Source organism: Astatotilapia calliptera, unplaced genomic scaffold (genome assembly GCF_900246225.1).
Source record: "Astatotilapia calliptera unplaced genomic scaffold, fAstCal1.2 U_scaffold_88, whole genome shotgun sequence".
NCBI classification, from domain to species: Eukaryota; Metazoa; Chordata; class Actinopteri; order Cichliformes; family Cichlidae; genus Astatotilapia; species Astatotilapia calliptera.
The window spans coordinates 37,112-61,532 of NW_020535831.1; the positions used below are offsets into that span (position 1 = coordinate 37,112).

The 24,421-nt window shown below is 43.9% G+C and overlaps 1 pseudogene; it reads right to left on the reverse strand.

The window, feature by feature from the left end:
* Positions 1 to 464: 464 nt before the first annotated feature.
* On the reverse strand, positions 465 to 21,828 carry LOC113018452 (kinesin heavy chain-like; annotated as a pseudogene).
* Between the last annotated feature and the right edge of the window lie 2,593 nt (positions 21,829 to 24,421).

A 24,421-nucleotide genomic window follows, 5' to 3' on the forward strand; every position in this document is an offset into this window, starting at 1 on the left:
TGCATAAAGGTATAACAGAATAGCTTGTGTTTTTTTTAACTTGAGTATGAACTTATACAAAAAGCAGCAAGATATTAAAAAAAGTTTTATTGATTAAAAAACACACTATATCGGATTCATATCGGTATTGGCAGATATCCAAATTTATGATATCGGTATCGTGCCATCTCTAATTGCAACATGGCATTTGGGTCTTCTAACTAAAATAGGAAAATAGGAACATAAACAGTGGCATCTACGCCAGGCCTGGCCCACATCTGGATGACATACCACTTACCATGCCAGAAGTCAACCAGCAGGCCCGGCTTGATACCAGATCCGGGCCAGACCTGCTTGCTATGTGGGTGTTGGCTGCTGGGGGATTCCCATGATGCACTGGGTGTTTCTTCTTCAGTCAGCTTTTTCACTCACTATGTGTTTATACACCTCTCTGCATTTAATCATTAGTTATTATTAATCTCTGGCTCTCTCCCACAGCATGTCTTTTATCCTGTTTTCCTCCACTCAAATATACAGTAGAAAAGCTCCCAAGCATTTTATTTAATGAGCTGTAATAAAACAGATCAGTTTGACAAGCAGTGCTGACAGAAATAAAGTTGTGGCTGAAGCTTTGTAGTTGTGTGCCATGGTTTCTGAGGTGTGACTCACCTGGAGCCTACTTGCTGCTGCTGTTCTGGTGGAGATGTTGCTGAGGTTGGTGTCGGGGGGGTTGGTGTTGTGGGCTGGACCCTGCACCCCCTCCTCTGATGGTAGGTCGGATAGCATGGGAGAAGGACGGATTCTGATGGTGCTGATGACCGGCTCTTATTGGCTTGGCTATATGAATGCAGGTAACAGGTGAGTTTAGGTAAAGACAAACAGCCTATCACATCACATATCAGACTTGGCTTGTTTTAAGTTATCTTCTCACCAATCTGAGCCGAGTGTCCTTTCCTGAACAGGTTTTTGGACCGCACAGCCTCTTTGATGCGGTCAACTTCCTGTTGGTAGCGTTTGCGATCCCTCACGGCTGACTCTTTTGCATTTTTCAGAGCAGTTTCCAGAGCTTTCACTCGCTCCGCTGTAGCCCGGAGACGCTTCTCCAATTTGGGCAGCTCACAGCGGAGCTCAGCGTTATCCCGAACCAGCTGGAGGAAACAGCTACTGTCAGTTATGTGACTTGAAAGCGTGTTTGTTTATCCACCTTGAGGAATCCCCAGTAAAACACTTCTTTCTTTAATTATTATTTATTAAAGCAGGCGATGAATGATTACATGTTATCATGTACATGGATCCCCTTTGTTCAGAAGACCACAGGCTGTAAAGTTGCAGATCAGAGTTCCTCAACTTATCAGTATACAAAGTTTTATATGAGACTGTGCATCTATCTGATTGATTAAAATTGATGGGGAGAAATCATAGTTTACACTTAATTCTCCCATCGTCGGTGCCTCGGGCTGGTCCCAGCTTCTCAGCAATCTGCCTTGTCCAATCCAGGGGAGCAGCACCTACAAACTCTGCTAAACATGTACTAAGTGCTTTTCCCTATTCACTCACCTTTCACCTAACAGCCTGTTGTCTTAGTGACCGTGAAAGCAACCCTGACTGAGACGCCAGATGTTGTTTTGTCTCAAGCAGTCCCTAGTGGAGTGTTGGGCAAGTTAATTTGAAAAAGTAATTAATTACAGTTACTAGTTACTTCTTCAAAAAAGTAACTGAGTTAGTAACTGAGTTACAAGATTCTAAAAGTAATTAATTACTTGGAAAGTAACTATTCTGTTACTTTAAAAAAAAGTGTTTAACCCTCCGGGGTCCAGGGTATAATTGGCCATTTTTAACTACTTTTGATGTTTCCTCCACATCTCACCTTTAAAAACTATTTACTTTGCCTTGTTTGGTATCATCCTTTTCAGCACAACCTCACGTGTCTGAATTTACAGTTACGTTTTCATTTTGACATACTGTATTAACACAATTGATCTAAAATCAGACAAAAAACATAAAATCCGAGTAGAAAAAGTTATATTTTTTACTGTAACAACCACAAACATGTTTAATGAATCATATTTCATAACTTTAAATGCAAATATAAATCGTCAATTTTAAAATCATATGCACAAGTTTTCCAAACAACAAAGTTATTTGCATCCATTTACCTTTTACCTTTTTTAAATAACCATTTCAAACTGTTTACAGAACAATCAGCCATTCTTGAATAAGATGCCACAAATTATTTGTGCCACTCCAAAAAAATAATTTCTGTCCACTATAAAGGAAACATCACAGCCTGATACCTGCAGGTCTGACAGCAGCAGGTGTATCACTCCTGTTTCTACCTGGAGACAGCAGTCGCCTCATTGTTCTGACACACAACACAAAACTATCCACAACACACTAACTACACAAGACAACACACTAACTACACACTCCAAACACACTAAACGTCACAAATCTCTCACATCTCAAAACTCGCTCTCTCTCTCTCTCTCTCTCTTGCCGCCACTCCTAAAACTTCCCCTGTTTTGGGTTTTTTTTGGGGGGGGGGGGGGTTTGCTCATAAGCAGAGAGTGCTTGCTGCGCTGTCCTTAGACAGTGAATGTGAAGAAACTATTGAGGAAAAAACACGCGTATATATTGTTTATCATGAGTCTGGTTTTATGTGGCCTATCAACACAATTTAAAAACTGGTATATACAGAGGTGGGTAGGGTTAGGGTTAGGGTTAACCCTAACCCTATTTACTCAGTTACATTTAATTAAGTTTTTGAAAAAAAATTTACTTTTAAAGTACCTTTCTTGCACGATACGTTTTACTTTTACTTGAGTACATTTGTGAAGAAGAAACGGTACTTTTACTCCGCTACATTTGCAAAATTCGACTCGTTACTTTTTAAAAAAATAATTAGTTTAACCCATTAGATAACATGCCGCCAGTGGAGTTTCCGGTAACTTTTTTATCAATCAGATGTGGCCATTCAGTCAGTGTTGCCAACTTAGTGACTTTGTCGCTATATTTAGCGGGTTTTCAGAGCCCCTTAGCGACTTTTTTTCTAAAAAGCGACTAGCGACAAATCTGGCAACTTTTTCTGGTGTTATTGGAGACTTATTTATGACAACTTTTTGACGTGAAAGGGCGTGTTGCTCTTACTCTCAACAAGCAGCGGGTGCTGCCGTGGGCACCTCACCCGTGCTAAAGCGCTCACGGGCGGAGGATAGTCCTCCCCCAGCTGCAGGAGATGTTCACACCTATGCGTCCAAACTGCAAATGAATCGCGCATGAGCGAAGCCGCTGCTTCCTCACTGACTGTAACGCAGTTCTTCTTTTACTGTTATGCTGTTTTGTGGATCACAAGGTTTAAAACTACTTATAAACACACATACACACACACACATAAAGTAACTCCACCAGAGCGCCTATTTCGGGTCACTTTTGCCGGTCGAAGCCCGGATAAAGGAACAGGGTTGGAATTGTGACATTAAAAAAAATTGCTAAAAGAAATTTAATTTGTAGTTCTAAATAAATTCTAAATGCATTTAGGACGTTTTTTGCTCACTTTGTGTCTCTTCCATGATGTTATTTCTCTCTCCAACAGCGTAGGTTACAATTATATTAGCATGACCAATTATGCAAATTAGGTGATGACGTCATTTAGCGACCTCTAGCGACTTTTAGGAAAGCCAATAGCGATTTTCCTTGCTGAGGAGTTGACATGACCAGTCATGACCAGTTTGAAACTGTGGCGGGCAGAGCGGCCCAAGCGTTTCAAAGTAGCGGACACACAGAAAGAAGAAACATGAAAACATGGCAGAGCCAGTCGTCTACGCTACAGCTGAAGAGGATGAACAGCATTTTCCTCATATACAAAGAATGTTTCTCTTAAAAGCAGCACAAAAGAACAGCTATGTCTTCAGCGTCGGTGTCTTCAGTGAGAGCCAAAACAAACTAACTTTTCAGCGTGAAAAAAACTCAGCTCGTGTAACCTGAGGAAACGGTAAGTTTTCTCTAAATATCTTTTTAGCTGTGGTTAGCTGGATGTCAGTCTTATGTTACAGCAGCTGTGTCGAGCTCAAGCTGCGAGTCATATTTTCGGCGCTACGTTGTAGAGAGACAAGTTTGTGGGTGTTTTGTGCAGCTTCAGCTGTCTTTTTAACTGCTCACTGGTCAGCTAGCGTGAGCTATAAGCTAACAGCTAGCCTGTTTAATGACGCTAGAGTTCCACGCACATGCAAACAGCTCGTCTCTACTGCTTTAACTGTTAAAACAGAAGGCAATACTGCAGCTGACAGGGTTTATTATGTGAAGCAGCAGCTTGTTTAGTTTAAACAGTCTGCATTAAGCTGGGCAAACACTGTGCGATTTTTTCCCGTCGCATTATTCAGCTCCTGCTCAAACTGTACAATTGAATTGCAGGGGTTAGAAGTTCATAGGTCACGATGTAGGGTCTCACACGGCCTGATGCTCTGATGCGACCTGAGTGCTCAAACTGTGCGTCCATAACATGAAGCTTATCATACAAAATCTGTCTCTCGCTCTCCCTCTCTCCGTCTTACAGACACACACACACACACACACACACACACACACACCACTGTCAACTTTGCTAAATTACTAATGAAAAACATTGACCAGGCAACTGTGATTGAGCAGCAATGTCCATCCAACTCTTTTCATGGTTGTTGTAGTCGTCACAATTTTGTGAGGTCACATTGAAAAGCCTTGGATACGGAAGCGTAGAGCTGCCACCCAGCCAAAAGAAAAATAGAAAAGTATATTGTTCTAACAATATACCTTTCACGTTTGAACAATATAATATCACGTTATTACAAAATACATAATTATCACGTTCGTACAATATAAATATTATATAGGCTACATCGCAGCTCCAGTCACGCTTCCATCACCGTCTTTCGTCTTTTCCCAGAGTAACAGCCAAACAGGAGGATCTATTGGCTAGCACTGCTTAGCCTTGCACGCATTCTTATTTTAAACTTAATCTGGAATTCATTGCAAACTGTTTGTGCGGGATATGAATGACAGGATTTTGTTTTTCAACAAGAGTTAGTAAAAAACATCTCCAAAAATTAATATAAAGTTTACAGCATATCTTGTCACTGGAAATTGTTTGCACTGTTTATATGTTTATATTATTTACTGTAGGTATTGGTGAAAAAAAGCTTTATGTTGTGAAAAACTGAAATCTGGAAAAAATTTTGTTGATGTTTTTACATATATTCCTGTTGAAAATACTAAAATTTGTATATTTATTTTTGTTTGTCTGATAGCATTTATTTATAAAATAAATCAGACATTTCAAACAGTTACTCGCTACTTGAGTAGTTTTTTCACCAAGTACTTTTTTACTCTTACTTGAGTAACATTTTTGAAGACTACTTTTCACTTTTACTTGAGTAATAATATTTTAAAGTAATGCTACTCTTACTTAAGTACAATTTTTGGACACTCGACCCACCTCTGGGTATATGTCACCTTGTTGCTTTGTCTTTAAGTGGTCATGTGATTGGCTTACCACGACTACTTTATTCTTCCTCAGTCAAACAGCAGCAGTCGTGCGATTGTTTTGCACCCTAAGCTGCAGGTGTTGTGAGAAAAAGTGATCATCAGGCAGAAAGTGATTGCTGTCAGCGGGAACGTGCGGAGCTGCTGAAAGCTGTAGCGCCCACATTACTTACAGCTATTTCCATGCAACTGATATAAGATGTGGTCAACTGAACACAGCTTCAACCGTCTGTTTGTTGAAAAATAGTAACGCCACCGCATTTTCTTGTTAGTAACGGTAACTGCGTTACGATAGAAATAGTAATTAGTTAGATTAGTCGTTACTGAAAAAATTAACGGCGTTACTTGTAATCACATGCCGTTATTCCCATCACTGCCTAAGTCTCCACCTTATCATAGGACTTAGTGTCCCTTCACCTGGAAGCTTCTACACTGTCTACACGTCTAAATTCTTAGGCTTTTATGCACTATTATACCTGAGAGACTGCTTCTCATTCACATGGTCACACAGAGGATCACAGCTGGAGACACAAGCTTCACTGCAGGATCTGTACTCTGTCATATTTCAAGAAATAATTGCCAACAAACACAACATCAGCAAACATCCAATCACAGAGTGACCTGTCAATGACAGACCCACACTAAAGATCCTGGTTTTAAAAACTGAAACACAAACTTCCAATGGGGGAGACACCAGTTGAGGGTGACCCTGTGGGTAGGGCTTAGAGACTAGGTGAGATCACTCACCTGCTTGTGGACCCTGCTGAGCTGCTCCAAGTTATTTTCTAAGAAGACGATCCTCTGTCTCTGAGCCAAACTGCCACCAGCCTCATCGCTGTCATTCTCTGAACTCTGATCATGACAATAACACATGAGACTTTATCACTGGACGGACACACACACACACACACACTGATCCCTAAAACTCCTCACAAAATGGACTGAGGCAGATCAGTTAGGTTAACATCAGTGGAAATGCAATGTCGCAATGGTACTCTTTAAACTTTATTAAATTTGAATGTAAATAAGCTGGAAAATGATAAATGAGCTTATTGTAAACCTGGAGCAGCGACACCATTCAAAGCAGGAAGTGACATCAGCAATTGTGTGACGAATCAAAGCTCTGCTGCTCTGAATCTCAAAGTAAAGCTACTTTTTATTCTTACATTCTTGATTCGAGCTCCGATGTCGTCGATGAAGAGTTTGCGAAGGTCGTTGAGCATCTGCAGCTCTTTGGCCTGTTGGAGGAAACAGAGACTCAGCTGGTCTCACATCAGCAGTAAGACATTTTGGACTTTATCATTTTGCTTCTGTACATCATCACAGAGGAAACCAAGAATCCAGCATGTGACTGAAGAGTAGACTTTCAGACGTTTAACAAAAGTATACCCAGGAACTAAACACTACTCACCCTGTCCACAGCAGCACCATTTGTGGTGAGGTCTGTGTGGTGATCTTTGCCGGGCCTCCTGAAATCACTCTCTTTCATTTTGTCCACATTGATTGTGACTTTTGGATCTACACCTGACTTCAAGCTGCTTCATGTCCTTTCTGTAAACGGACTAAACGCCGTAACTGATGGGACCGAGCACTGACATGTCATCTGGAAACCACAATGTGGTTGGTGCTGGATCTGACTGTACAGTCATGTGTAAACAGTCTAAACAGCAGCGAGCTCAGGACACACCCCTGAGGTGTGCTGACTGAGATGGTTTTTCATCTGTGGCTGCCATTTTGAATTCAATATCCTGCTCCTCACATACAAGGTCTTAAATAATCAGGCCCCATCTTATCTTAATGAGCTTGTAGTACCATATCACCCTATTAGAGCACTTCGCTCTCACACTGCAGGCCTACTTGTTGTTCCTAGAGTATTTAAAAGTAGAATGGGAGGCAGAGCCTTCAGTTTTCAGGCCCCTCTTCTGTGGAACCAGCTTCCAGTTTGGATTCAGGAGACAGACACTATCTTACTTTCAAGATTAGGCTTCAGTCAATTCAATTCAGGATGTAGAACTCATGACTGTGAAAAGTCTCCCATTCTATTCACCTTCTCAGTTTTTGGAGTTTTTTGTCATAGCAACCTACATAGCACCGCATGCTAATGCTAACAACGCACTGAAGGAGCTACACCATCACATCAGCTCGCTTCAGAATAGGCACCTGGAAGGTTTTTAGGTAGTGGCTGGGGATTTTAACCACTTAAACCTGACAGACATCTTACCAAGGTTTTATCAGCATGTCACCATACCGACACGGGGAAATAACACGCTGGACCATGTTTATACCAACATGCGAGATGCATACAGAGCAGTACCCCGCCCCACCTCAGCCTCTCAGACCACATCTGTATTATGCTGGTCTCTGCCTACCATCCCCCACTACGACGCTCCAAACCACACTAAAAACCATCACTGTGTGCCCCAGTGACGGTGACTCTGCACAGGGTGGGGCCACTTGCCCCTCCCTTCCTTCCCTCCCCATCTCCGGCTGCCTCCCTCTTCCCGCTCCACCACAATCACCCACACATGCAAGGCCTTTGGGTAAAGGTGTGTCACCAGGGGTCAGGGGAGGCATCCCCCCGTCCCCCGTCCCCTTCTGGCCGCCTGTGCTTTAATTTTATCTCACAACTTAGACATTCACATTACTCACACTCTCATAACACATACATATAGGACCTTGGGGGCGGGCACGCTACACGGCATCCAGAAGACCAGCAGGGTGTACAACCTCACCCCTGGCGTCATTGCCCACCTCTCAATCTGCCCCCCATTCTCTGTTGCCTGTAGGAGCGGGGGGGGCTAGGAGGAGGAGTTGGCTGTCCGACTGGGGTCTGGAGTGTGGGGCCTCCCTGCTGCTGCGGAGTCGGGGCGGTCTGCTTCTCTCCACCCCAGGGAAAAGGGTAACACCACCTGGGTCTGGGTGCAGTTTCCCCCTCCAGGGGCAAGGGTACCTAGACCCGGGGCTGAGAGTACGCTTGGGGAGTGTGATCGTGTGTACAGCGTCTCTTTATGTCTGTCTCCACGTTGGTTGAGTGTGGAGTAAGTGCATATGAGAGCATGAGGGTGGGGATGGATGTTTGTATCTGTGTGCCTGTATGTCTGTGTCTATATGTCAGGTTGGGTATCAGACGCCACCTCTCTGGGGACATCTCAGGCCCTCCAAGGTATGGAGGCCTATCTCCCCCCACCACTCCCCCTGCCAGTGGCAGACGCCCTCAGACATCGGTGCGTTGGTGGTTCTTTGTGTCCGGGGATGGGCGTCCAGGTACACACCGGCTCACTCCTTGGTGGCTGCTTGTCGGGGCCTGGGGCTCGCTCGGGCCCCTTCGGGGGTGGGGTGCCCTCGGCCTCTCGGCTGGGGCTCGGTCACTTTGGCGCAGCTGGCTGCCGGCGGAGCTCACGGGCACGTCACTGCAACCCCCTCTGGCTTCTGCTCCGTGGCTGCTGAGTGACCCCTCATCTGGGACTCTCCTCAGCTCTTTCTGGGACAGTGGCGCAGCTGCCCCTCTGTTGGTCTTCCTTGGTCTCTTGTGTTCTGGGGGCCTCTGGATGTCTGGAGCCTGGATCTCCTCCATACCTGCTTTATGCCCTGGAGGACGGGGCTGTGGCCCCCCACACCGTCTAGCAGATTATTACATGAAGGAACCTTTTAAAAAACAAAAAACAAGCGCATCCATGCTCACAGGTGTACACACGGGTGATCACACCCACAAACTACACCCTTTTTGGCTCCTACCTCAAAGCACACTGTGTTCTGTTGATCTTACGTGCTGCACAATAATGTTTAATATTTACTGTTATATTCACATAGATCATCATGATGTTGTTTATTATGTTGCTCTCTTTTTTTGCTTCTTTTCTCTTTTTTCTTTCTCAACAGGTGATCCAGGTGATTGTATTTTTTGTCTGTTTTTTTTGTTGGTTTTTGTTTTTTGCCCTTTATCACCGTTCATCTTCCCCGCTGTTTTTTTTCCCCTCTTTCTTTCTCCCTTTTCTTTTCCCCAGTCAAGTCTGTCCCAAGTGTAGCAAGTGAAAATAAAATAAAATAAACAATAAAAGCAAAGGTAAATCAAATAGACCAACACGGCAAGGCTGGGATGGTCAATCTGGTAAAGTAAATCCGTTGGGCATCTTTCTTTGCCTTTAGACAATAATTCTGATGGCAAAAGAGCCAAACGGGACAGGCGGGAAAGAAAACAAAGAAGAAGTCCATGCCCTGCTGAAAGCCGCCTTCAGGTCTGGTGACGCACAGGAACTCAGGAGGGCTAGAAGAGAAATGACTGCAGGCGTCACGAGAGCCAAAGCCACATACACACAGGAGATAGACTGTTATTTTTCTTCCCAGGATCCACGCAGTATGTGGAGGGGTAAGTGCATCACTGACTACAAAACTAGGGATACACAATGCCCCAGGGATCCTTCTCTGCCTGAGGCTCTCGACCAGTTCTGCGCCCGCTTTGAGGATCCTAACACGAGTGTGCTAAGTCCCCTCCTGTTCACACTGCTCACCCAACCATCCAGGCTGTCATATTGTAAGGTTTGCAGCTGTGGTTGGTTGCATCACCAACAATGATGAGACCGGCTACAGGAAGGAGGTGGAACACTTAGAGGACTGGTGCAGGAAAAACAATCTCTGCTTAAATGAGAAGAAGATGAAGGAGATGACTGTGGACTTGAGGAGGGGAAGACACACACACACACACACCCCTGCACGTCGGAGGATCTGCAGTCGAAGTAGTACCCAGCTACAAGTACCTGGGTATGTACCTAGATAGCAACCTCATTTGGAAAAACACTTCCAGCCTGATCAGGAAGGCTCACCAGAGGCTCTACTTCCTGAGGCGGCTGAGATGTGCGAGACTTGAGAGCTCAGTCCTCATCTCCTTTTACAGATGTGCGGTGGAGAATGTTCTGTGCTCTGGCATCAACGTGTGGCACAGAAACTGCACTGAGGCAGAGAGGAAAGCTCTACACAGGGTGGACAGCCTTCGTCACGTCGCTGTGACGTAATCGGACTACAAATGCGTCCTCAGGAGGATGCAGCCCGTGAATTTGGACACAACCTATGTGTTAACAGACCTCTCTGCACTGAATCATATCTGTTATTAATCTCTGTCTCTCTTCCACAGCATGTCTTTATCCTGTCTTCCTTCTCTCACCCCAACCAGTCGCAGCAGATGGCCCCGCCCCTCCCTCAGCCTGGTTCTGTCGGAGGTTTCTTCCTGTTAAAAGTTTTTCCTTCCCACTGTCACCAAAGTGTTTGCTCATAGGGGGTCATATGATTGTTGGGGTTTTCTCTGTATGTATTATTGTGGGGTCTACCTTACAATATAAAGCGCCTTGAGGCGACTGTTGTTGTGATTTGGGGCTGTATAAATAAAGCTGAATTGAATTTTGTCAGGAAGCTGAGAACCCAGTTGCAGGTTGCAGTGTCCACACCTGGAAGCATCAGTGTCTCCACCAGCTGGTGTGGGATGATTGTGTTAAAAGTGGTTGAAGTCAGTGACTGTGGTGTTTTCCTCTCCAGGTGTGACAGCATAAGGTGGTGGGTGGTGGAGATGGATAGACTGGTTCTGTATGCAAATTGAAGGGTATCTGGGTTTATTGGGAGAATGTCCTTGATGTGCTACAAAAACAGCTGCTCAAAGCATTTACTCACAATTGGTTTGAGGGCCACAGGCCTAAAGTTATTTAAGCAGTTAAGTTATTGATTGCATGCATCAAGAAAACTGCAGAGTCCTGGCCTGACGAGGTGGCTCTTCTATGTTGTGCCATCCGCTTCACCAGAGGTTTTTTGGTTTCTCCGATTTATAAATCCTGGCAATCCCCCTGCACTTAACAGCGTACACTCTGTTACTCTGTTTGTGTCGGGGGACCCGATCCTTGGGGTGGACCAATTTCTGGCGCAACATGTTTTGGGGCTTGAAAGCCCCAGAGAACCGGTGTTTAGGAAAAATGCGCCTCAACTGTACTGATACTCCTGACACGTACATGATCACTACAGGTTTTCTGTTAGGCAGCGGTTGTCCTTCTCTCTTGGATCAGCTGGAGCTTTCTTTTGGCGCCTTCCCAGCTTTGACAAAAGTCCAGCTGGGATAACCACATTTACTCAGGGCCTTCTTGATGTTCTTCTGCCTCCCTGGCCGCTGTGTCTGTGGGGATGGTGTTTGCTCTGTGTTGTAGCGTCCTGATGACGAAATGAAATTGAAAAATTGAATTGGAGGCCCTTAACTGAAGAGCTTATTTGCAGACTTTCAGGAGTAATCCTTTATACAGCGCCAAATCACAACAACAGTCGCCTCAAGGCGCTTTATCTTGTAATGTAGACCTACAATAATACATAAAGAGAAGATAAACAGAATCAACTTTTATGGATTTCCTTATCTGGATGATTGAGCACACATTTCAACAGTTCATATAAAATTTTAGTTGAATTGAAAATCTGCACTTCAGTCATAGATTGATGTAACACCCACTGTGGTGCTGCACAGAAGCACTTCTGGACCCTGAGCATCTATGCCAGTGAAAATACAATCTCATACCACTGTCTCCTCCAAACCCTTCAGGTCTTCTTTGGCTTGTTCTCTCTTCTCGTTCACAAACCTGAAGACACAAGCAGAGTTTAGCATGACCCACCTGAACTCCGTTTACACCCACTGCCTGTTAATGTGAGTTCACTGATTGGTCAGAGAAACGGTAGGTGGAAGCAGAAGGAGGCAACATGATGCAATGATGTCATCTGAGCGGCGCAGGAGTTTAAATGAGAAAAATAACATGATAAATAAATATATGATTTCTGTCTGACACACTTAGACGTCACAGATTATATCGTGAACTGAATGTGGACACAACCATGTCTGATGGCGCTAAAACCTCAATCACGATGTTTGAGGCGACTGCAAGAACAGAGGGACAAACGTACATGAGCTTTTGAAGCTTCTGGTCTTTGTTCTGATCCTCTGCTCTCAGTTTGTCCAAGTCAGACTGAAGCTTCCTGTTTTCCAGCTGCAGAGCCTGATTCACGCTGAAAGAAACAAAGAAGCTGGAAACAGCCGGCTCGACACTCTGACAAAACACATGCTTGAAGCAAAAATCTGACCAATAACAAATCTCTTTAAAATGAACGATGTGACTGAACCCAGAACAGCTGAGAAGAGTCTGAGAGCAGCTCAATCACTCAGTAATTAGTAATATCAATAATCAATCAATAATAATCAATAACTCACTCTTTGAGTCGGTCGACGTCTCTGTGTTTCTGATCGATCTCATCTCGGAGTCGACTCAGCTGTTTGTGATGAACCTCCCGGTGGTTCTCCATCTGTTCCTCCAGCGTTCTCTATAGAACACACAGTGACACTTCCATCACCTCTATCACTGATTTAGCTTTGACAGACTGTTGATTGTTACTTTGCTCACAGTGACGTCACGCCATGTTTACCTTCATCTCCACAACATCCTTCAGCTGGCTCATGTGTTCTTTCTCTTTGTCCATCACTGTCAGCTCGTGCATTTGACCTGCTCACACACAAACACAGAGTCTCTTATTGTTTCTACCTGTTCACCTGTGATGGATTTTTAAAAATTAGCCAATCAGAGTTTACTGTTTCCTGTAACCATGGCAGTATTACCTTGAGCGCGGAGCTTGGCGACCTCCTCCATCAGAGCATCCTGACTCTCCTCCAGCTGCCTCTTCTTCTGCTCCACCTTCTGGAGGTCATCGGTGAGAGACCCCAGCTTTGCCCGGAGCTGCACAAGCAGACACACAAACAAACAGCACAGGTGAATTTATCATCACACCTGTTCAGACAGGCTGTGTGTGTGTGTGTGTGTGTGTGTGTGTGTGTGTGTGTGTGTGTGTGTGTCTCAGTTTGTATTTGTCTCACCTGCGACACGAGCAGCTGGCACGTGCTCAGCTCCTTCTCATTCGCCTTCATCTTGCAGGTGTTTTCTGTCAGGTTGACCTCCAACTGTTTGCTGCGGTTCACCAGAGATTTGACTTCAGACTTCATCTTACTGATGTAGAGTCGGGCAGAGGTGAACTCTTCCTCCATCACTCCACTCACTTCAGTCATCTGAAGAGACAGAATCAGAGTTTGTTTTCAGACACATGAAAAGTAGAAGTAGATGAGAAGAAGAACTAGTTTGAGGCTCACAGCTTTGAGCTCGGTGGTTCCGAGAACACTGCCGATCTCACTGAGGTCTCTGAGCAGCAAAGTGACGATCTCCGCTGACCTCCTCTTATGATGAGAGCTGAGCTCCTGCAGGGAGGACAGCTCCCTCTGAACAGCCTCCAGACTGACCTGGAAACACAGCAGGTTCATTACACATCCATCCATCCAAACATCCATCCAATCCAAACATCAATCCATCCATCCTTCCAAAAATCCATCCATGCATCCAAAAATCCATCCATGCATCCTTCCAAAAATCCATCCATGCATCCAAACATCCATCCATCCCCATCCATCCAAAAATCCATCCATCCATCCAAACATTCAAAAATCCATCCATCCAAAAATCCATCCATCCAAACATCCAAAAATCCATCCATCCAAAAATCCATCCATTCATTCAAAAATCCAAAAATCCATCCATCCATCCAAACATCAATTCATCCATCCATCCAAAAATCCATCCATCCATCCAAAAATCCATCCATGCATCCATCCATGCATCCTTCCAAAAATCCATCCATGCATCCATCCATGCATCCTTCCAAAAATCCATCCATGCATCCAAAAATCCATCCATCCATCCATCCATCCATCCAAAAATCCATCCATGCATCCATCCATGCATCCTTCCAAAAATCCATCCATGCATCCTTCCAAAAATCCATCCATGCATCCAAACATCCATCCACCCCCATCCATCCAAAAATCCATCCATCCAAAAATCCATCCATCCATCCAAACATCCAAAAATCCATCCATCCAAAAATCCATCCATTCATTCAAACATCCAAAAATCCATCCATCCATCAAAACATCAATTCATCCATCTATCCAAAAATCCATCCATCCAAAAATCCATCCATCCAAAAATCCATCCATGCATCCAAACATCCATCCACCCCCATCCATCCAAAAATCCATCCATCCAAAAATCCATCCATGCATCCATTCAAACATCCATCCATCCCTCTGACTGTGGACTCACAGTTTTGTGAGCAAGCTCGTCGTTCAGCTGTTCATTGCAGCGGTTCTTATTCTCCACCTCCTGACTCTTGTGGTCATAGTTGACAGCCAGCTCCTCCAGCGCCTGCAACACCTCTTTCACCTCCTCTTTAGCTGAATCGCTTTCCCTCTGCAGGCGGGACAGCTCCTCCTGCAGCCGCTCATAGTCCTGGCGGATAGATGCCAGCAGCTGGTGGAGAGCTATTGATTAACCTGTGATCCATCGATCAGTGGATAGTATGGAATGTAACACTCAGGTGAGACTCACCTCATCCTGGTCGATCAGCTGCTGTTTGAGTTTCTCAGACATCTGACTCTGCTGGTTGATCTCATCATCCTAAACATCAATCAGACAGAGTTTAATGATTTAAACATGTCTTCCAGCTAGTTACCACAGCAGGCGTTAAGAAGACTGACTGTACAAAACCAGACAAGATCTGGCCCATTCATGCAACTTGTGACAACAGATAATTTCACACACTATCCAGAAGACACTGCATGCTTTCCGGGGTTACTGCACATGCTGGAATTTTGGCGTGGACTGTCCATTGATCCCTTGGCATCACTTTTTAAAAAAGGTCTCATCTCTTAAGTCCTCCCTCCCCCCTGCTTTATATCCTCTCCCCATTCCTGAGTGCATTTCAACTTTCCACCAGTTTGAGCCTGTGTCACTTTTGACTCTTAAGCGGCTAGTTGCTCAAATGAATAACACCAATACTGTGCTTGACATTCTTCCATCTTGTTTAGCTAAGGACTGTTTTGATGTAATCAGACCTAGTATCCTATTTCTTATGAACTTTTCCTTGCTCTCAGGCTGTGTTCCTTTGTCCTTTAAGCATGCTGTAGTCCACCCGATTCTTAAAAAAAGAAATTCTGACTGTTATGACCTTTCAAACTATAGACCGATCTCTAAGCTTTCGTTCTTGTCCAAAATCCTGGAGAGACTAGTTCTCTCCCAGCTCCAGGCGTACTTGGACACGAACAATATTGCTGAGAAATTTCAATCTGCCTTTAAGCCATTGCATAGCACTGAAACAGCATTGGTTAGAGTTCTTAATGATATTCTTGTAATCACTGATACTGGACGCTCTATGGTCCTAGTTTTACTGGACCTCTCTTCGGCCTTTGATATGGTAGACCATAACATTTTATTACTAAGACTTGAGCACACTGTGGGTATTAGAGGCACTGCCCTCGACTGGTTTAAATCATACCTCGCTGATAGATCCTTATCAGTTCACTTAGGCACCTTCTCCTCTTCCTCCGCTCCGGTCTGTTGTGGTGTGCCTCAAGGATCAGTTTTAGGCCCTATTCTCTTCTCATTGTATTTGCTCCCTTTAGGTGCAATCTTTGAAAAATACAATATCGCCTTCCACTGTTATGCCGATGACATACAGATTTATTTTGAACTTACTGACGACCTTGCTGTGTCCCTGCACTACTTTCAAGAATGCATGCGGGAGGTCAAAGAATGGTTCCTGAGTAATTCCCTCGTTTTAAATGATAAGAAGACTGAGATTGTGGTGTTCAACAGTAAAATCCCTCGTGCCCAACTCTGTGCTGCCTGGGTTCCTTTGCTAGTTTTTCTTGTGACTATGTCAGTAACTTGGGTGTACTGCTGGATAGCTCGCTCAAACTCGATAAGCAAGTGTCTGCTGTAGTGAGATCTAGCTTCCACCAACTGCACCTTATCTCTAAGGCTAGGCATTATATTCCGCATGAGGACCTGGAGAAGCTTATTCACGCTTTTGTGACCTCCAGGTTGGATTATTGTAACTCCTTGTACTATGGTCTTCCCTCTTCTCTTCTTCTTAGACTGCAAACAGTCCAAAATGCAGCAGCCCGCCTTTTAACAGGTACCAGGAAATTTTGCCATATTACCCCTGTCCTAGCTAGCCTGCATTGGCTGCCCATAAAGTACCGTATTCAATTTAAAATATTACTCCTTACATTCAAAACTATTAATAAATTAGCGCCAAGTTATCTTAGTGAACTTCTCAAACCACATACTCCTGCTAGAACACTCAGATCTGCCACTCAACTACTTCTGACCCAACCCAGATCTCGACTGAAGTCTCGGGGTGACCGTGCGTTTGCTCTGGCTGCCCCGGTACTGTGGAACACCCTTCCTCTCGACCTCCGCGCATCTGATTCCATTGCACTGTTCAAATCACGACTAAAAACCCACTTATTCAATCTTGCCTTTCCCTCTAGTTAATATTTCTTTTATGATTTTATATCACGCACTTGTATGCTCATTTAAATTCTTGTTTGCTCTGTACCTGTTGCTTTCCTATGTATTAGTGACAGTTATCTGCTTGCATATTTAGTACTTGCTTTGGTCCTATTTCTATTATCCTCCTCATATACTCTATTTTACTTGTTAAGCACCTTGGCATACCCTTGGTTTTTAAGTGTGCTTTATAAATAAAGTTTATTATTATTATTATTATTTTACTGTTACCTTGTTAAAATAAAACCCTATCATCTCATATTTCCCGATTTTTCTAAAATGGACTTACTCATCAAATACTGAATTTTGGGTGTGTGGGATCCAAAGACAAATAATTATGACCACTATAACCTAGAAGTGGAGAGGATGTTTTGACCCGGCATAAATTATCCACTACAGAGGTGTTGCCTAGCAACACAATTATTGACATACATTTTGATGTAAAAGCTGCTTTAACATGACTAAGAGCTAGCTATTTGTGACTGATCAATAAATATGTAGGTGATGGTGACAGGGTGGGTCAGAGCGGGAGTCTATGACCGAAGCGGTGCAGAGCAGCAGAGGAATGGCAGCTGAACTAATCAGAGAATCCAGAGTGTTTAGAACTACCTGGAGAAAATAATGAATGAAATCCAGGTTAGAAAGGCAGAATCAGACTTTGACTGTTCTACTTTTACAGTAATTATTTATTGTTACTAAGTGTTTCTTACTTTTTTGTAGCAGCGGTGAAGCCAATTTTAAAATGCAGATGCTCATTGCCTAAGGGAAGCATGTATAATGTAAACAGAACTGGTCCTAGCACTGAACCCTGTGGAACTCCATAATTAACCTCAGTGTGTGAAGAGGACTCTCCATTTACATCAACTAACTGGAGTCTATTAGATAGATATGATACAAACCACTGCAGTGCAGTACCTGTAATACCTACAGCATGTTCTAATCGCTCTAATAGGATATTATGGTCGACAGTATCGAACGCTGCACTGAGGTCTAGCAGGACAAGCACAGAGATGAGTCCACTGTCAGAGGCCACAAGAAGATCATTTGTAACCTTCACTAAAGATTCCAAAGGTTGATTGTGCTCATCCGGATGTTCTCAGTGGGAGAAACGTTGCATCATTACCCAGGTGGGCCTCTTCAGTCTCAGCTGACTGCAGGTTTCCAACCTTATAAATAGGACATTAGCACAATGACTGAAACTAGCACCACTGACTAACACTGGGTTGTGAGGTCAGTTTCTTTGATATGATGTTCATTACATCAAGAAGGCCCTGAGCAAATGTGGTTATCACAGCTGGACATTTGTCAAAGCTGGGAAGGCGCCTAAAGAAAGCTCCAGCTGATCTAGGAGAGGGACAACTGCTGACTAAGGGAAAACCTGTAGTGATCCCTTTTAAAAATCTTTTGTTCCGCAGTCAAAGCTGCCGTCATGAGACCTCCACAATCCTTTAAAACAGGGGTCCCCAATCCCAGTTCACGAGGGCCGGTGTCCCTGCAGGTTTTAGATGTGTCCTTGATCCATCACAGCTGATTTAAATGGATAATTACCTTCTCAACATGTCTTGAACTTCTCCAGAGGCCTGGTAATGATCATGTGATTCAGGTGTGTTGACCCAGGGTGAGATCTAAACCTGTAGGGACACCGGCCCTCGTGGACTGGGATTGGGGACCCCTGCTTTAAAAGAAAAGCACTGCTGTCTTTGAGCTTTTAAATAGTTTGGCCTCACACAGGGTACAGGTGCGACTCACTTTGTCGTCCAGCTGCTGGTACAGGTCAGTGATGAGAGTCTCGTACTGCGACTTCTCCTCCACAGACAGGGCGACAGGGGGCGGAGCCAAGCTGTCAATCGCTGCTGCTGTCTCGCTGCTGCACTTCTTGTTTCTGTTGCCCAGCTGTTCCTCCACAGGTACAGACTCACCTGGAGGAGTCAAAATTACTGATAATAGAATCAAATCAGGATCCATGAATAAAACATTGGCCACATGCTCACATCACAAGAGACGGAGCTGCAGCTGAGAGTCTTATCAGTGAGCTGCCAACAGAAACTAAACAGGAATTCAATCAGACGCAAAATGAAGGCTCAGACACAAACAGCTCCACTCTGACAAAATATTAAGAGACTCTCCATCATAAACGGTTCACAGTGACAGCTTTCCTAAACAAACTAATACCACGTGTACAGTATAGCAGCCTCTAGTGGACAGGTGAATAGCTGCATGTAAAACGCTCCCTGGTACTGTCACTGCCTTCTCTAAAACGAGTTTAAAGAGAACTGATCAAAGCGTGACACGGAAACCTTGAAACGGAAACCTTCAAAATAGGGCTGGGCCATATCATGCGTTCATGGTAATACCGGTATAATGTTAGGCAATGATAAGAAAATGAAATATCGCAATAGAATATGGTGATACATGCATGCGCAGTGCCTTTGTTTTCATGAGCACATGGCAGAAAAAGCATGGCAGAGAATGAGAAGGGCGAAAGCGGATCGTTGATCAGATGAACCAGAACTGGTTTGTAAAAATGCTGCAACTTCAGTGGTGTGGAACTGGTTTAGCTTTTGTCCGTCAGACACACAACAAAGCACAGTTTTTGTTAGAGCATGCTAGCGGGCCGTCGTTATTACCGTGTTTTTCAGAAAATAAGTCACACTTAAAATCCTTTAATTTTCTCAAAAAATCTACAGTGCGCCTTATGTATGAATTCTGGTTGTGCTTACTGACCTCGAACCGATTTTATGTGCACGGCGCTCAGAAATCTGTCAAAAATGTTTTAATATGACTTTGCTAAGCTACAAAGCCGCACCGCTTGATGGATTGTCGGAGCATTATGGCATCGTAGTCAGGAGCCACAGGTGTAATATGTACTGTGCTTCAACATAATGTTACCGTATTGTGTGTGTATAACCTCTTTTTAAGTTTTGTGGATATTATAAATGGTTATGCTGAGGTTATGTTGGCCAGTTTCCACTGGAAATGCCTTTTGGTTAGACTGTCAGCGAGGAATTTGCATAATTGTTTGCACTAATAAAGTTGTGGCGTTGTAAAGTATTTTTTCTCGCGTCAGTTATATCGTTATCACAAATTTTCAAATGTATATCATGATAAATATTTTTGGCCACATTGCTCTGTCCTACTTCAGAGTCCTGAAGTGAAACCTTTACAGACTAAAGTAACACAAAGATGGAGGCAGACGTTTACCTTCCAGGAGGAAGAAAAAGCTTTTAAACTTTCTTTTGGAACAAAGCTGGTAAATGTTAAAGGATGAGTGTTTTTTTTATCATTAAAGCTCATTTAGGAAAAGCTGCCAGAATATATGACCAGAGGCTGTCACGTGGGGAGACTTGCTGATAGGAGTAGTTTGATGTCAGAGGGTTGAGTCCAGCAAAAATCATGATCTTTCTCTAACCGAACTCTTTTGGTACCAGAACCAAATGTGAAAAAAATTAAAGTGCAGAATGCGTTCGTGCCACCACCAAATGACCTGCCTTCCAAAACACGTGACAGATTTAAGATGACGTAGCAGCAAGATTGCAGTCTCACTCCACCTTTGTGGAAACTGTGGACTTTAAAGCACATACATCATTTACAGCTGTTTCCTGGATAGTCACATTTAGTGCAGGAAGAAAACTGAAAAACAAACAAACATGATGCCCCCTTTGCTGTTGGTGAAAAATGCACCACATCAACCAATCAGATTATTTGACAACATGGGTATTCGGTAGCTCTGAGTAAAAAGTTGTGGGAGTGCCAGCGGTGAGAGAGAGCAATATCAATCGTGGGTTTTGAGCTGTCTGGAGTGTGCAGGCAGATTGAAGTATAAATGCCGTCTCCAGGTGAAAACCTGAAGTAACATCTTTTTTCACCTTTCCTCCAGCGTTTCAGCTCATTCTCCAGTTTCTGGATCATGATGTTCAGACTCCTGTTCTTCTCTTTCTCCTTCTCATACTTCTTTCTTCCACTCCTCGGCGGTCAGCTCCAGGTTCACAGACACTGTGTTCTTTATGGTTTTAGCTCTGAAACAACAGGACGCGGAATGAAGAAACACTCAGATCTGTGGAGGACGTACTTCAACCACAGTACTCTGCTTTTTCCTCTGATCAGGTGACTTGCCGTACCTCTGTCCAAACATGAGCGTGGACTTTGTTTCAGCCTCGTTGTAAACAGACGGCGAGCAGCAGATGATGATGGTAGTTCGACAGTTTCCACCCAGAGAGTCCTGAAGGATCCGGGTCATCTTACTGTCTCTGTATGGAACGTGGGTTTTCTAGAGACACACGAGACACGTGACAATCACTTCACCTGAAAATCAGGTGAGCTGTGACGTTTCTGTCAAACAAATCAAGTTAAATCCAGAATATTTCAGGCATACATGTCAGAGACCTGAAGATCGGAGACATGAAGACTCACCGTTCCTTCACTCAGGGCAGCGATGACGTTCCCCAGAGCAGACAGAGACTTGTTGATGTTTTTAGCCTCATCCAAAACGGCACCCTCTGCTCCTGTTTTACTCACCTGGATGGCAGAAAGCACAATCCAGGTGTCAGCAAGCAGAAATTTACAGAGAACAGGTGCTCACTGAGTGTGATGGAGTAGTGTGACCTTCTCGCTGCCTGCCAGGTCCACCAGGTAAAGTTTCCCTGATCGCTTCATCTCCGTCTCCACGTTCTCCTGTTTGATGTTGATCAGAAAAATGCTGTGACTGCGAGAGCTGTGCTCGTTCATGTCTGCATGAAGAAGAAACCCCATTCAGTAAACTGATCCGAGAACAAACACACGATGGTCGGGGCGGAAGTATCACACGTACAGGTGAAGACTTACTGGTCACAGCGACGTGTCTGTTTGCTTTTCCTTCATCGATAACGTCCATCACCTCCTCGGGACTGGAAACAAAGCGCTCCGTGCAGCCCTGACAATGAAACACACATCAGTAGAGTATCAGCAGCAGGACGCTGCAGACATGCGGTAAATATGGCTGTTTGGAGGCGGCGTGCACCCACAGCACACCTGTGAGACTCAGCAGACAAACAAAATTCTCCATAAACTGAACGAATATAATATATCAATTTAATATTAAAGCTTACTGTTCCACAGCTCCATAAAGGAGACGTGGAAACTTGAATGAATGTGGTCGGTTGTGTTGCGTTTCCAGCGGTGACTCATCAGCAGATCAGAATCAAGCATAATGACAATTAAACATTTTCAAAATCACCAGAATAAAACAGAGTTTTCTGTGACAACCAGATCCAGAAAACATGACCTGCTCCTCACAAAGGTTGTACCTCCCCTTTTTGTGAGTGTGGATGCTTCCTCTCTTTGCTCTTTAAATGCTTTGCTTCTTTTATTGATTTTTATGCTGTTTTTTTCCCTTTTTTTCCCGCATGAGCTTACCTGCAATAGCTTTTGGTCATTTATAGATCATTAGGACTAAAGTGTTCTTAACAGAAACAGCAAAATTTTTATAGTTACCTTATCTTCAGCGCTCTGTATGTTTGTGGCCTACACACAGCTGAAGCCTGATTACAGCGTCTGGGCACCTAACAGCCTCAATAGCCTGGAAAGGTGCTAACCGCTAGGCTAACTAGCAACAAATGCCTCCCCTCTCCACAAATGACTACCACAGCCTCCTGCAGAAGATTGCAGTACTGGAGACAAAAATTCATCGCTTAGAAGTAAACGTGGAGGTAAATGGACTGTGTGGAAATGAAACAACCTTGCCTTTGATTCAAAACAATGGCGATGAGCCAAACTAGTACACAGCTAAGGAGCACAGATAACATGACCAAGAAAGTAGACTCTGTGCATTATAATAAATCCTCAAGCAATAATCCCCCCTTGAACTGTCTTGGTGCAAAACCAAGACATAAATCACGTCTCCTGGAAGGGGAGGACCAAGGGCGTAGATTTGGTTTTGGAATTGGTGGGGACGGATGATTCAACCACCGAACCCTGTTTCTTATTTTTTTCCTTTTTGTCTTTGCTTTGATTAAAAGAAAGGAGCAATATACTTGCCTACATATGCTATTCTACATGCTTTTTAAAAATTACAATTCATAGTTTTATATGTGAATTATATAATGTTAAATTACTATTAAACAAATGACTAAGTATTTTAGACTTTAGTTTACTTCAGCCATATTCCATATAAAAAGTGAGACATGTCAATTCAGATTCTTTGTCAAATATACACTAATGAATCAATTTACATCTGCAGCCTAACAATTGTCATGATAATAAATACTAGTTAATCTATAGCAGAAAATCATCAGTCAGTCACCAGTGACCTCGCCTCTTCACCTCTGTCCAAGCTACAACATGGCAGAGCTGCCTCTGTCACCTGATAAATAACAGTGAGACACTCCACATACATGCAGTCACACATGTGCTTCAAATACAGTCATGAACCACCAGGTCATCATCCAGTTTCACCTGTGATCTTGTGTCACTATTACTCTCTGAGCTTTGTGATGGTTCTCCTGTCACCTGACAAATAGGACATACATGTCCAATAAGAATAAATGTGGAGCTGCTTCAGTGTTTCTGTCAATTTGTGCAGTTTCAATTCAAATTTTTTCAAATTCAAATTTATTTGTCACACACACATAACCATACACAGTATGACATTGGGGGTGAAATGCTTGTAGCTGTACAATGCACATTAAATGACAGAAGAAAAGTTTTACAATATTTACAATTTACAGTTTACTACAGAAATTTACAAATTAACTTAGGAATTTACAGTAAAGAATGTGCAAATAGCAGAATAGATTATAAAGATAAGGATTATAAATTATAGGAATTATAGGATTATAGGAAATGTGTGGTGGTGCGTGTGGTGACGTGTGTGAGAGTCCAGTCTTATAGTGACGTGTGTGGGAGAGGTCCAGTCCTACACCTGGTTCAGGGCCCCGAATAGCCTGGGGGAAGAAGCTCCTCCTCATTCTCTCTGTTTTGGCCTTAAGGGAGCGGAAGCGCTTCCCAGACCTCACAGTGAGAAGAGTCCATTTGGTTGGGATGGGAGAGGTCCATCATAATCTTCCTAGCTTTGGACTTTGCACCGCTTGGTGTAGATGGACAGCAGGTCAGGGAGCTCTGATTGAATGATGCGTTCTGCCGAGCGCACCACCCTTTGCAGATCTCGTCTGTCCTGCTTGGTGCTGTTCCAAACCAGGTGCAGATGTTTGCCGTCAGGACGCTCTCGATGGTGCAGGAGTAGAAGTTCTTGAGCACCTTCAGTGGGCAGATGGAAGTCTCTAAGTCTTCTGAGGAAGAAGAGACGCTGACGGGCTTTCTTAACCAGGGTGTTTGATGTGGCAGGACCATGACAGGTCCTGAGTGATGTGGACACCCAGGTATCGGAAACTGTCCACTCTCTCCACTGGCGTGCCACTGATGATGAGGGGTTTTGTATTCCTCGCTTGCTTTGTAGTGAAGTCCACGATCAGCTCCTTAGTCTTGCTGATGTTTAGGAGGAGGTTATTCTCCTGGCACCAGGTCTCCAGGGTCCTAATCTCCTC